The 15,405-nt window shown below is 37.7% G+C and overlaps 2 long non-coding RNA genes across 2 annotated transcripts in view; one reads left to right on the top strand and one right to left on the bottom strand.

Annotated features, from left to right (window-relative positions):
- Positions 1–15,405, top strand: part of LOC105262217 (uncharacterized) — a 50,056-nt gene that overhangs the window by 293 nt on the left and 34,358 nt on the right. The window lies entirely within an intron of this gene.
- On the bottom strand, positions 9–13,937 carry LOC131805661 (uncharacterized). The gene is made up of 3 exons (XR_009343752.1): positions 12,712–13,937; positions 3,922–9,110; positions 9–270 (listed from the first exon to the last, which is right to left on the bottom strand). It is a non-coding gene; the product is annotated as an uncharacterized LOC131805661 (long non-coding RNA).

Raw genomic sequence — 15,405 nt, 5'->3', positions numbered from 1 at the left:
TCCTTTTGTATATTGTTTAGGCAACGCCAAAATTTACACCAACCGTTAAAACCATCTCTGACCCCTCCGATTCTATGAACGGTGGAGGTCAGCCAAAAATTTATCCTGAATTCCTTGGCGGAATTAATTGTTTCCAAGGCAAGGTTTAGTCCAAGTCAAGTGAACTGACAACTGGAACGGCAGCAAATTTAGTCCTGCCTGTGATGTGTCCATCCAACACCAAACCCCGTTGAAATATCCATTGTGCCTAAGTCCGTGATGTCCAAAAACCTGGAATAGTAAAACCAAATAAGTATATGATGACCAGGTAACAATACATAAAAGAAAAAGATCTACTTACCGGCCTTGAGCAACGTTAGTTAGTAGTTAGTGATTAGTATATAATATTTTTTTGTTATTGTAAAAGTTTTAACGCCAGATAGAATGCGACAAGTGTAGGATTACCCCAGAAAATCCTATTAGAAATAAGTTTATTGTGGGATCAAATATTAATGTTCCTTTTAACCACACAAGAGAGCTCTTTTAGGTGAGGGAATAATTTAGAAAAGCGGCCCGAGTTGACCGAAATTCAATATGATAAGGCGGTAGTCCGAGGTATTGACTTATCGATGTGTCAGGTGCTAGAAATTAAGAATTCTGATAACAAGAAATACTGAAGCCAATAAATTGTTTTAATGTCTAAGTGTTTAGATTAATATGCATTGCTAGTGTTTTTTTGTAAGGGAGGAAAATAGGATGATGTTGAAGTGAGGTAAGCGTGTGTGGAAAAGGGGGCCCTTATAAATTGAATTGAAATCTTTGATGAGGATCTAAGGGTCAAGGTGTGGGCTAAGTGTGGGAATTATTAACACCAATTTCCCGTGTTATGGTCGTATGTGTTTTGTCGTTTTATTTTGATTTGCTTGATGTAATTTCATGTTGTACCTTTTCGATTGTTCGACCCCTAGGGCTGATGATGGCAGGGTTCAGAATTCACCACTAAAGCGGTGCCCCGACTGAGCTAGATGGAACCCCATTATAGCGCCTAGCAGGTGGAACGTAACAATATGGTGCCCAATTTAAAAATTATTGTCTGATCGACCAAAATTTTTAAGGCATCAAAACATCAGCCACTTCTTTGGTGCAAAAACAAAGGCGCCAAAAACATTAATATGATGCGGACAAATAAATAGATATGTTGTGCAATAATACCTACGCACAGAATAATAGACCATAGGGTGAAAAATTTTAAAACATAATATTACATTTTCAAAGTGCTTACGAATATTGCATCCACATATTTTTATAAAATCTGTGATAATAGTGCAATATTTAGTTAAGTAATTAGAAAATTAGGATATTATGTTCCATAAGTTAGGGTCTAGTGCAATAGCTCTTGTTCGTTAATTGTAACAATAAATGTATTGTTTTCATGACCTGTATTTTATGTTTCCTGTCCTTGTGGCATAGAGATACAATAGATTAAGGATGACATGTGGGAAAGTGCAATATCTGCTTTGACCATGGGTGTCATTGATTGTATTGTGCAATTTCTCTTAACACGAGATCTTTTTTCGTCTAAATTGAAGAAAATTGCCGTGGTGTTATTTCCTTTAATGTTTTAATGTTCCTTTAATGTTTTAATGTTCCTTCTTCAATACGCCATAACAACCTTTTTTTAAAGGACACTTAATTTTATTATAGCAAATACCACACACTTTATTTCGCATACAACTGAGATTACATCCTATTACCTCCCATATTTGTGATTGCGTTGTGAAAGTAAACTAACCTTGTTTTTATTTTGTTGTTTTATATACATATTTTTATATTATATTTTATTAATTTATTATTTAATTTTTTATGCTCATTTTTGAAACCGTTTAACGCCTATATGTCTACTTGTGTCTTATATTTAAGCTTTAATTGTATTTGTTTATTATTGTTTAAGTTCCTTTTTATTTATCGAACCATATTTAGCAAATGTGTTTTCTTGTTTTATAGTTTTGTCTTATTTTTATTATCCTATATATTTAGATTCGTTGTACGATTTTTATTTATTAACTATTTTCAGTATATATGTTTTGATTGTTTTTTTTTTAATTTTTTAAATTCTTGTGCATCGCAAACATTTTTTAAGAAGCGAAAAATTAGAAAATAGTAAAAAGAGGAGTAAAAGAAATAGATCACTCACATTTGATGTAAGCAGATCTTCTATTTCTTCGCCAATGCCGAAACTAAATAAAAAGTCAACAATGCAAAACCCAAATGCCAATGTCGAACCCACGATTCGGGATCTGTCAGGTCAGGTACCAATTCTGATAACCGGCAGACTGTTTTACAGTCAAATCCATCCACTCATCCGGTCGAAGTAGACAATCTGGTTAGAAGCTTAGTTCAAGAAAGTCTGAACCATGCAACTTCTAATTTACACTTAATGGTACAAGATACTGTTACCAAAGAGATGGAGAAGATATATGGAGTAATAGACAAACTAAGTGAGGCAGTTTCAAGGATTTCCGTTGATGGACGTAATGCTGCCGCAAATCCAACAGTTCATCCTGAGATTACAAGACAGTATTCGCGTCCATCTGACGCGTATAGACCATACAATGATAACTTCGTACCTCAATTTCCACCTCAAAATATGGACTATAACCCAAACCTACATCGTCGAAATACTTTCACCCTCTATTATGACTTTTTCGAATGGTCCGGGGTTGAGGTCGAAAGGTTTGGCATAAACTTTTCTGATAGACCGAACAGCCTTAGTATAGAAGATTTTATATATCGCCTGAAATATTTCCAACATCATTATGATTTAGCATGGGAAGACTTTCTAAATGAATTTCACATGCTAGTATCAGGCTCTGCAGTAGAATGGTTTTGGCTACAGCAACGTAATAATTGTATTTCAGATTGGCAATCTTTAAAACATGGTTTAATCGAGAGGTTTAAAACTAGAATTCAATTGATTCGTTTTTCCACGAAATCAACTTGATGAGATCGAAGTTAGAAAGACCTGTTTCGGAATTTGAAATGATTTCCCTAGTCAAGAAGAATCTAAGCAAAAATCTATCGAGCATCGTCTATTCTATTAATGTGTCTTCTCTTGAACAGCTGAGGGTAGCGTGTTTAGGGGTAGAGCGAACTTTTTTCCGACGGGAACAACCCCCCATACAAACCCTATCAATACACAAGGACCTGAAGAAGTTGTAGATGTTTCTGCAATTAACAATTCCTTTGTATGTTGGATTTGCCAGAAACCCGGTCATGTTTTTCGTGATTGCACGTCCTCTCAAAGAGGTTTTTTCTGTTTTAAATGTGGAAAGCCAAATACTACAGACCCAAAATGCGAAAATTGTAGATCGGCAAACGCGAGGAAGAACGTGGTAATAGCAGGGAACCAACATTCATCCGAACAACCCGCCGGGGTAAGAACTTTAATCAGTCAATTGGGAGCGATGAAGAAGTAGACTATGCTAAGCGTCGACATTATTTGCCACTGGTAGTTAGAGAGGAGAATTATAGAAAAATAAAGGCCAAAATTTTACAAAATGAGACCAATGAACAGAATGAAAATGAAGAAATAACTAAAAACATAAAATCTTAAAAAAACTTTTTGATAAGCAACAACGAATACTAAAACTGAGAAACAAGCGAAAACAATACAAAGCTTTTAAAAACTCTGTCTCGGAGGCTATTTGTGGGTACAATAACAAGAAAGATCGTAGACCGTATGCGACTGTGAAAGTCGAAGGCAAAGAAATTAGAGGTCTCCTAGATTCTGGTGCTACGGTTAGCTTATTAGGGAAGAAGTGTAGAAAACTAATAGAAGAATTAGGGATTGGATTACTTATTAGGATTACTTATTATTGCAAGATTGAAATGTCAATGTTAGATTTCAACGAATTGGCGCTAAGGCTGTGGTAGCTTACTTACTTCAGTCTGTCTTGATGATTCCGTTTTGGTTATTGATTGAGTGTTCGTGCTCAATATTGTAACATTACACGTTCCTTTGTAATTATTGAGGTAAAATTTCGTAACCTATTGATTGGAACCTTAATAAAGAATCATATATTTAATTGAGTAAGAAACTAAAGGGATAGTGTTGTATTATTTTTTCTCCCCTTTATCGGATCGTATTAACATTTGATCGTTTCGAGCCGGATTCACTCTAATAGTAACATTTGGTCCATTCGAGCCACGATTGATAAACGAGCCACCAGATATATTTGGGTATTTCTATTCGTTTACTTTATTACCCAATAAAACAAGGCTAACACGGATTTTAATTACCATTGAATTAAAACATTTTTATTAAATTAACCTTAAACTTAAATTAACAAACTTAATTTAGAAATGCGTAGATGAGAAATATGGTGTGCACTGCAGCGCTGCCGACAGGAAAAGGAGAAAATTCTATAACCAGTAAATTGTGATTGAAGGTTGCCACATCACTCCCCTCGCTAGAAAAGGGAGCTACCGGGAGCTTGATGCGTCTTCCACAAGTTGTAGCTTTGATGATATACTGAGGTGACTGAGTGAGTGATGTATCAGACGAATATGTGGCACCGGAAGAACAATCTGGAATCGGAGAGCTGAAAGTTGAATCAGCAGTAGAAGCTTCTTCAAAAATGTTTGAAGTGCTAGGCACGGGATCATTTGTCAAAGGTATAGTTGCTGTTTGCTCGGTTGAGCTAGAAGATTCTGACGCTGGCAGAAAAAGGGGCTTTAAACGATCGATGCTGACTTTTGTTTTTCGACCCCGTATTACAATTGTGAAGAACCTCGGGAATCGTTTTAAAACGAAATACGGGACATCGTAGGGATGAGTCAGAGTAGGACGGATTGAGTCGTTTCGAACAAAAACGTGTGTTGTTGACTAGAAGTCTCTAGAAACAAATGTTGACTTTGCAGAGTGGTGTGCAGTTTGCATAGATTGAATATTTCTCATGGCGTTGCGAAAATCAGCTACTACATCGCTAGTGCTTGTAGATTTGATTTTTAAGAAAAATTCTCCTGGGAACCTTAACGCTTTTATGTCTGATTTGTACATCACACGAAGGCCAAGTAGAATCGTTGGGAGATGATGAACCCATTTTGATGAATCGATACATAAGATGGCAGCTTAAAAAGTTCTGTGTCACCTCTCTATCAGGCCGTGGGCTTGAGGGTGGTACGGCGTTGTCTTTAAGTGTGTAGCTCCAATCATTTGCAATAATTCCGTAAAAACTGATAACTGGAACTGTCGACCTCTGTCGGATGTGATTCGCTGTAGCACTCCAAATCTGGAAATCCAGTGCGTAACCAGTCCTCTGACTACCAGTTCAGCATACATGTCGGGTAATGGCACGGCTTCAGGCCATCGAGTAAACCTGTTGATTATTGTCAAACAATACCGCTGCCCTTCACAAAATGGAAAAGGCCCAACGATATCGATGTTGATGTGTGAAAATCTCTCGGTCGGCGGGTCGTACTTGTCAGGCGTTGATACTGAGTGTCGCTGTATTTTCGCTCGCTGGCATGGGAGGCATGTTTTGAGGAAGTTTGCAATATCCTCTTTCATACCAACTCAAACAAACCTTCACGTTACTAATAGTATCGTAGCACGTATTCCAGGATGAACTGGGTTGTGTAACGAGTTTATTATTTGCTTTTGAAAAACTTTTGTGATGTATGGCCGTATTCGTGACGTGGACGTATCACACACAATTTGTTCATCACAGCCTAATATATCCAAATACTTTAGTACTAGTGAATTATTAGACGTACCTTGTGGTTTTAAAATATCCTGCAGTTCGCTGTGATGTTGTTATTCTTCTACGAGATCCTTAAAATTTACGATCGCTTGCACGGAATCGGTATGCACAGCTTGAATTTTTGACAGGGCATCAGCTGTTGAGTTGTCTTTGTCAGGTATGTGACGTATGTCAGTGGTAAACTGACTAATGAAATCAAGTTGCCTTAGTCTGCTTGGTGATGCTTTTTCCATTTTTTTGTTGATAGGCGAATATTTGTTACAATGTAGCAAGGGCGTCCTTCAATTTGATAACGAAAATGGCAGACGGCTTGGTAGATGGCGGTTAACTCTCTGTCGTACGTCGAATACTTCTACTGTTAACTTTTTTGAAGAGAAAGCTAATAGTGACATGTTGCCCGCGCCGGGAACAGAATGAGCAAGCAATGTAACGTTGCACAACTCAGTTTTACAACGTTCAAAAGCACTCTCGGTATTTGAAGACCACACTAATGGTGTTTTGTACTTCGTTTTATTACCTGTAATCATGTCTTGCAAAACTTCTTGGTACGCGATGGTGTGCGGCAAAAACTTTCTGTAAAAGTTCATCATACCAATGAATCTTTTAAGTTCTTGTGAGTTGAGCGGCTTCGGATAGCCTTTTAGCACTGCAACCTTTTCGGGAGAATGACGAATTCCGTTGGGTGTGACGGGGTGACCAGGAAATGTAATTTCAGGCTTACCAAACTCACATTTTTTGACGTTAGTAGCTAGCTGATTGTCTCGAAAGCACTGAAATACAAATCGGAGATCACGACAATGTTGCTCCAAATAGGCAGATGAAACGAAAATATCATCAACGTACGGAAAACACAATCAACATCTCTGAAAACGTCATCGGGCGAATCGAAATTTTATGAAATGTTTTTTGCAGATCGATTTTCGAAAATATTTTCTGGCTACTTAAATTGTTGGTGAAATCGGCCAAATATGGAAGGGGGTACTGGTCTGGTAAAGTTTAAGCATTAAGGGCATAATAGTCACCACATGGTTTCCATGTTCCATCACTTTTTCTTACCATAGCCGACTACTCCAGACGCTTTGGACGACTGACCAATTCCAGCTTCGGCAAGGAAATTGGATTCTTTTTTTGCAGCTACATGTTTTTCAACTAGCAATCTTCGAGGACGACAAAATGTTGGCCGGCCAGTCGTTTCAATTCGCATAAAAATGGTTGATTTCGTTTTGGAACCGTAATGTTATGTCCTGAAATCCCTCTAAAAGATCCGCAAACGGGTTATTCGTGCGCAACGTTTTAAGGCAGACAATCGTTGAAGTCGACGGTAGTTGTAGCTGAGAATCGTTACCAGTGATGTTGTCTATTAATCGGTTACGACGCAAATCAATCTGCAGATCATGATGCTTAATGAAATCCGAAACAATTATCGGCGTGTTTACACCCGCAATTATAAATATATTTTGTTTTAAACCAAGGTCCAGCTTTAAACGTGTTTCACCTACCACTCTAATCGGTGATATACTTTCAAAGAAAGAGGAATGACGGAGACGTCGGCATCATTGTCAACCAGAAAATTTCTTCGAGTCCAGCTGTCAGTAACTTGGAGGCGAAAAAATTGACATTTGGTGGAGGATTTTTCGCTGTAACCCACCACCGGCCAACAAGGTCAATTTGATGGGTGCGACGCAACAGCGAACACCTGTCGCTGCTTCTGTTTGCACGGACTGCGACACTTTGTGGCATTGCACCCATACTTCTTGTGGTACCAACACTCATCAATATTGGAATTGTTATTTCCATCGGATGGCTTTCGCCGGGACTGGGAACGATGATGAGTTAGCTTGCGAGGTCGAGAACAGGACCACGTAGTAAATTGCTCGAATTTTAGTTCGTTCGTTTATGCGGCTGTCCTCGTCTTTTGTGACCTTACATACCTATGTTGGAGAGACAGCGTCTGCAGTTGAGTCTACTTTTTGGTTAATTCCACTATTGTGCCCGTTGACGCTGCTACAACAGGTTGTGCAAATGTTGGGAATCGTTTCGTCCACAAACCTTTAAGTGCAGCTTTTCCACTTGAGTTACCTGCTCTCAAAGAAGAGCTCGGAAGGTTTTTTTTTGTCGCCCAAAGGCATTTCGGGCAAAAGCCGGTTTGGACGTCTCTGTTCGCTGTCGGCAAAATGGTCGGTAATTTTTCATTTGACGTATTCGAATCGATCGGATGCTGGCATATTTGCGATGATGTCTGACAATTGTGCAATGGTTTCTGGCTTTAAAGCAGCAAGTACTGTAGCGGCCTTTTGCTTGTCATAGGTTATGCCCGACGTACTAAAGCAAAATTCCATTGAAATAAACCAAGCTTCCACATTTGTATATCACATTTCTTGAAATGGCAAACGTGCAATGTAAATGGCTGATACTGCCTATGCTGTTACGCAAGGATTGCGGATCTTTTTCATTTTGGATGACGACAGTCGATGCTGTTGATAAATCGTTGTTTTCCATCTTCTGATTGCAATTTTTTCTCGGGGTCACAAATTTGGTTATTTCTATTCGTTTACGTTGTTACCCAATAAAATAAGGCTAACACAGTTTGTTGCATGTGTTTTTTATTTTAATTAAAAACAAATAATTAGCAGCAAGTCCCTGATGTGATGTGTTTGGTTGCAGCCGGTCAGGAAAAAGTGAACCGGATATGTTAAGCTCGGTGCAGAGTTTGAAGAAATCAGTGTTGCCAACCGGTGTAAAATATAAACCCGAGAAATACAACTCTAATGTAGGGCTCAGTATGTACGATAAAAGGAATTTGATGAATCAGGAAAATTGCGTGAGAATCCCGGAAAATTGTAAATGTCTGCGGCCATATAAAAGGCATAACGGGGGAAAATCGAGGCAGTTTGTTTGGTGTATTAGCAAAGAACACATTTTTATTTGCTAATTAAAAAATATTTGAAGAAAATCTCCCAAAAAATTAAACTAAATTTTGTTTTTGTGTTTAATTAACACATGTGTTTTGTTGTTGTGTGTGAATGCGTTTGTGCGAACAAGTCAAAGTGAGTATTGTGTTGTATTGTATTATATTATTGGTGTTTAAATGTTTGTGTGTCCTTTTGTATATTGTTTAGGCAACGCCAAAATTTACACCAACCGTTAAAACCATCTCTGACCCCTCCGATTGTATGAACGGTGGAGGTCAGCCAAAAATTTATCCTGAATTCCTTGGCGGAATTAATTGTTTCCAAGGCAAGGTTTAGTCCAAGTCAAGTGAACTGACAACTGGAACGGCAGCAAATTTAGTCCTGCCTGTGATGTGTCCATCCAACACCAAACCCCGTTGAAATATCCATTGTGCCTAAGTCCGTGATGTCCAAAAACCTGGAATAGTAAAACCAAATAAGTATATGATGAACGTTAGTTAGTAGTTAGTGATTAGTATATAATATTTTTTTGTTATTGTAAAAGTTTTAACGCCAGATAAAATGCGACAAGTGTAGGATTACCCCAGAAAATCCTATTAGAAATAAGTTTAATGTGGGATCAAATATTAATGTTCCTTTTAACCACACAAGAGAGCTCTTTTAGGTGAGGGAATAATTTAGAAAAGCGGCCCGAGTTGACCGAAATTCAATATGATAAGGCGGTAGTCCGAGGTATTGACTTATCGATGTGTCAGGTGCTAGAAATTAAGAATTCTGATAACAAGAAATACTGAAGCCAATAAATTGTTTTAATGTCTAAGTGTTTAGATTAATATGCATTGCTAGTGTTTTTTTGTAAGGGAGGAAAATAGGATGATGTTGAAGTGAGGTAAGTGTGTGTGGAAAACGGGGCCCTTATAAATTGAATTGAAATCTTTGATGAGGATCTAAGGGTCAAGGTGTGGGCTAAGTGTGGGAATTATTAACACCAATTTCCCGTGTTATGGTCGTATGTGTTTTGTCGTTTTATTTTGATTTGCTTGATGTAATTTCATGTTGTACCTTTTCGATTGTTCGACCCCTAGGGCTGATGATGGCAGGGTTCAGAATTCACCCCTAAAGCGGTGCCCCGACTGAGCTAGATGGAACCCCATTATAGCGCCTAGCAGGTGGAACGTAACAATATGGTGCCCAATTTAAAAATTATTGTCTGATCGACCAAAATTTTTAAGGCATCAAAACATCAGCCACTTCTTTGGTGCAAAAACAAAGGCGCCAAAAACATTAATATGATGCGGACAAATAAATAGATGAATAGCAATAATACCTACGCACAGAATAATAGACCATAGGGTGAAAAATTTTAAAACATAATATTACATTTTCAAAGTGCTTACGAATATTGCATCCACATATTTTTATAAAATCTGTGATAATAGTGCAATATTTAGTTAAGTAATTAGAAAATTAGGATATTATGTTCCATAAGTTAGGGTCTAGTGCAATAGCTCTTGTTCGTTAATTGTAACAATGAATGTATTGTTTTCATGACCTGTATTTTATGTTTCCTGTCCTTGTGGCATAGAGATACAATAGATTAAGGATGACATGTGGGGAAAGTGCAATATCTGCTTTGACCATGGGTGTCATTGATTGTATTGTGCAATTTCTCTTAACACGAGATCTTTTTTCGTCTAAATTGAAGAAAAATGCCGTGGTGTTATTTCCTTTAATGTTTTAATGTTCCTTTAATGTTTTAATGTTCCTTCTTCAATACGCCATAACAACCTTTTTTTAAAGGACACTTAATTTTATTATAGCAAATACCACACACTTTATTTCGCATACAACTGAGATTACATCCTATTACCTCCCATATTTGTGATTGCGTTGTGAAAGTAAACTAACCTTGTTTTTATTTTGTTGTTTTATATACATATTTTTATATTATATTTTATTAATTTATTATTTAATTTTTTATGCTTATTTTTGAAACCGTTTAACGCCTATATGTCTACTTGTGTCTTATATTTAAGCTTCAATTGTATTTGTTTATTATTGTTTAAGTTCCTTTTTATTTATCGAACCATATTTAGCAAATGTGTTTTCTTGTTTTATAGTTTTGTCTTATTTTTATTATCCTATATATTTAGATTCGTTGTACGATTTTTATTTATTAACTATTTTCAGTATATATGTTTTGATTGTTTTTTTTTTAATTTTTTAAATTCTTGTGCATCGCAAACATTTTTTAAGAAGCGAAAAATTAGAAAATAGTAAAAAGAGGAGTAAAAGAAATAGATCACTCACATTTGATGTAAGCAGATCTTCTATTTCTTCGCCAATGCCGAAACTAAATAAAAAGTCAACAATGCAAAACCCAAATGCCAATGTCGAACCCACGATTCGGGATCTGTCAGGTCAGGTACCAATTCTGATAACCGGCAGACTGTTTTACAGTCAAATCCATCCACTTATCCGGTCGAAGTAGACAATCTGGTTAGAAGCTTAGTTCAAGAAAGTCTGAACCATGCAACTTCTAATTTACACTTAATGGTACAAGATACTGTTACCAAAGAGATGGAGAAGATATATGGAGTAATAGACAAACTAAGTGAGGCAGTTTCAAGGATTTCCGTTGATGGACGTAATGCTGCCGCAAATCCAACAGTTCATCCTGAGATTACAAGACAGTATTCGCGTCCATCTGACGCGTATAGACCATACAATGATAACTTCGTACCTCAATTTCCACCTCAAAATATGGACTATAACCCAAACCTACATCGTCGAAATACTTTCACCCTCTATTATGACTTTTTCGAATGGTCCGGGGTTGAGGTCGAAAGGTTTGGCATAAACTTTTCTGATAGACCGAACAGCCTTAGTATAGAAGATTTTATATATCGCCTGAAATATTTCCAACATCATTATGATTTAGCATGGGAAGACTTTCTAAATGAATTTCACATGCTAGTATCAGGCTCTGCAGTAGAATGGTTTTGGCTACAGCAACGTAATAATTGTATTTCAGATTGGCAATCTTTAAAACATGGTTTAATCGAGAGGTTTAAAACTAGAATTCAATTGATTCGTTTTTCCACGAAATCAACTTGATGAGATCGAAGTTAGAAAGACCTGTTTCGGAATTTGAAATGATTTCCCTAGTCAAGAAGAATCTAAGCAAAAATCTATCGAGCATCGTCTATTCTATTAATGTGTCTTCTCTTGAACAGCTGAGGGTAGCGTGTTTAGGGGTAGAGCGAACTTTTTTCCGACGGGAACAACCCCCCATACAAACCCTATCAATACACAAGGACCTGAAGAAGTTGTAGATGTTTCTGCAATTAACAATTCCTTTGTATGTTGGATTTGCCAGAAACCCGGTCATGTTTTTCGTGATTGCACGTCCTCTCAAAGAGGTTTTTTCTGTTTTAAATGTGGAAAGCCAAATACTACAGACCCAAAATGCGAAAATTGTAGATCGGCAAACGCGAGGAAGAACGTGGTAATAGCAGGGAACCAACATTCATCCGAACAACCCGCCGGGGTAAGAACTTTAATCAGTCAATTGGGAGCGATGAAGAAGTAGACTATGCTAAGCGTCGACATTATTTGCCACTGGTAGTTAGAGAGGAGAATTATAGAAAAATAAAGGCCAAAATTTTACAAAATGAGACCAATGAACAGAATGAAAATGAAGAAATAACTAAAAACATAAAATCTTAAAAAAACTTTTTGATAAGCAACAACGAATACTAAAACTGAGAAACAAGCGAAAACAATACAAAGCTTTTAAAAACTCTGTCTCGGAGGCTATTTGTGGGTACAATAACAAGAAAGATCGTAGACCGTATGCGACTGTGAAAGTCGAAGGCAAAGAAATTAGAGGTCTCCTAGATTCTGGTGCTACGGTTAGCTTATTAGGGAAGTAGTGTAGAAAACTAATAGAAGAATTAGGGATTGGATTACTTATTAGGATTACTTATTATTGCAAGATTGAAATGTCAATGTTAGATTTCAACGAATTGGCGCTAAGGCTGTGGTAGCTTACTTACTTCAGTCTGTCTTGATGATTCCGTTTTGGTTATTGATTGAGTGTTCGTGCTCAATATTGTAACATTACACGTTCCTTTGTAATTATTGAGGTAAAATTTCGTAACCTATTGATTGGAACCTTAATAAAGAATCATATATTTAATTGAGTAAGAAACTAAAGGGATAGTGTTGTATTATTTTTTCTCCCCTTTATCGGATCGTATTAACATTTGATCGTTTCGAGCCGGATTCACTCTAATAGTAACATTTGGTCCATTCGAGCCACGATTGATAAACGAGCCACCAGATATATTTGGGTATTTCTATTCGTTTACTTTATTACCCAATAAAACAAGGCTAACACGGATTTTAATTACCATTGAATTAAAACATTTTTATTAAATTAACCTTAAACTTAAATTAACAAACTTAATTTAGAAATGCGTAGATGAGAAATATGGTGTGCACTGCAGCGCTGCCGACAGGAAAAGGAGAAAATTCTATAACCAGTAAATTGTGATTGAAGGTTGCCACATCACTCCCCTCGCTAGAAAAGGGAGCTACCGGGAGCTTGATGCGTCTTCCACAAGTTGTAGCTTTGATGATATACTGAGGTGACTGAGTGAGTGATGTATCAGACGAATATGTGGCACCGGAAGAACAATCTGGAATCGGAGAGCTGAAAGTTGAATCAGCAGTAGAAGCTTCTTCAAAAATGTTTGAAGTGCTAGGCACGGGATCATTTGTCAAAGGTATAGTTGCTGTTTGCTCGGTTGAGCTAGAAGATTCTGACGCTGGCAGAAAAAGGGGCTTTAAACGATCGATGCTGACTTTTGTTTTTCGACCCCGTATTACAATTGTGAAGAACCTCGGGAATCGTTTTAAAACGAAATACGGGACATCGTAGGGATGAGTCAGAGTAGGACGGATTGAGTCGTTTCGAACAAAAACGTGTGTTGTTGACTAGAAGTCTCTAGAAACAAATGTTGACTTTGCAGAGTGGTGTGCAGTTTGCATAGATTGAATATTTCTCATGGCGTTGCGAAAATCAGCTACTACATCGCTAGTGCTTGTAGATTTGATTTTTAAGAAAAATTCTCCTGGGAACCTTAACGCTTTTATGTCTGATTTGTACATCACACGAAGGCCAAGTAGAATCGTTGGGAGATGATGAACCCATTTTGATGAATCGATACATAAGATGGCAGCTTAAAAAGTTCTGTGTCACCTCTCTATCAGGCCGTGGGCTTGAGGATGGTACGGCGTTGTCTTTAAGTGTGTAGCTCCAATCATTTGCAATAATTCCGTAAAAACTGATAACTGGAACTGTCGACCTCTGTCGGATGTGATTCGCTGTAGCACTCCAAATCTGGAAATCCAGTGCGTAACCAGTCCTCTGACTACCAGTTCAGCATACATGTCGGGTAATGGCACGGCTTCAGGCCATCGAGTAAACCTGTTGATTATTGTCAAACAATACCGCTGCCCTTCACAAAATGGAAAAGGCCCAACGATATCGATGTTGATGTGTGAAAATCTCTCGGTCGGCGGGTCGTACTTGTCAGGCGTTGATACTGAGTGTCGCTGTATTTTCGCTCGCTGGCATGGGAGGCATGTTTTGAGGAAGTTTGCAATATCCTCTTTCATACCAACTCAAACAAACCTTCACGTTACTAATAGTATCGTAGCACGTATTCCAGGATGAACTGGGTTGTGTAACGAGTTTATTATTTGCTTTTGAAAAACTTTTGTGATGTATGGCCGTATTCGTGACGTGGACGTATCACACACAATTTGTTCATCACAGCCTAATATATCCAAATACTTTAGTACTAGTGAATTATTAGACGTACCTTGTGGTTTTAAAATATCCTGCAGTTCGCTGTGATGTTGTTATTCTTCTACGAGATCCTTAAAATTTACGATCGCTTGCACGGAATCGGTATGCACAGCTTGAATTTTTGACAGGGCATCAGCTGTTGAGTTGTCTTTGTCAGGTATGTGACGTATGTCAGTGGTAAACTGACTAATGAAATCAAGTTGCCTTAGTCTGCTTGGTGATGCTTTTTCCATTTTTTTGTTGATAGGCGAATATTTGTTACAATGTAGCAAGGGCGTCCTTCAATTTGATAACGAAAATGGCAGACGGCTTGGTAGATGGCGGTTAACTCTCTGTCGTACGTCGAATACTTCTACTGTTAACTTTTTTGAAGAGAAAGCTAATAGTGACATGTTGCCCGCGCCGGGAACAGAATGAGCAAGCAATGTAACGTTGCACAACTCAGTTTTACAACGTTCAAAAGCACTCTCGGTATTTGAAGACCACACTAATGGTGTTTTGTACTTCGTTTTATTACCTGTAATCATGTCTTGCAAAACTTCTTGGTACGCGATGGTGTGCGGCAAAAACTTTCTGTAAAAGTTCATCATACCAATGAATCTTTTAAGTTCTTGTGAGTTGAGCGGCTTCGGATAGCCTTTTAGCACTGCAACCTTTTCGGGAGAATGACGAATTCCGTTGGGTGTGACGGGGTGACCAGGAAATGTAATTTCAGGCTTACCAAACTCACATTTTTTGACGTTAGTAGCTAGCTGATTGTCTCGAAAGCACTGAAATACAAATCGGAGATCACGACAATGTTGCTCCAAATAGGCAGATGAAACGAAAATATCATCAACGTACGGAAAACACAATCAACATCTCTGAAAACGTC

The sequence above is a fragment of the Musca domestica genome, unplaced genomic scaffold (genome assembly GCF_030504385.1).
Source record: "Musca domestica strain aabys unplaced genomic scaffold, Musca_domestica.polishedcontigs.V.1.1 6, whole genome shotgun sequence".
NCBI lineage: Eukaryota > Metazoa > Arthropoda > Insecta > Diptera > Muscidae > Musca > Musca domestica.
The sequence above is the reverse complement of the archived record's forward strand: the minus strand, read 5'-3'. Positions and strand labels throughout refer to the sequence as shown.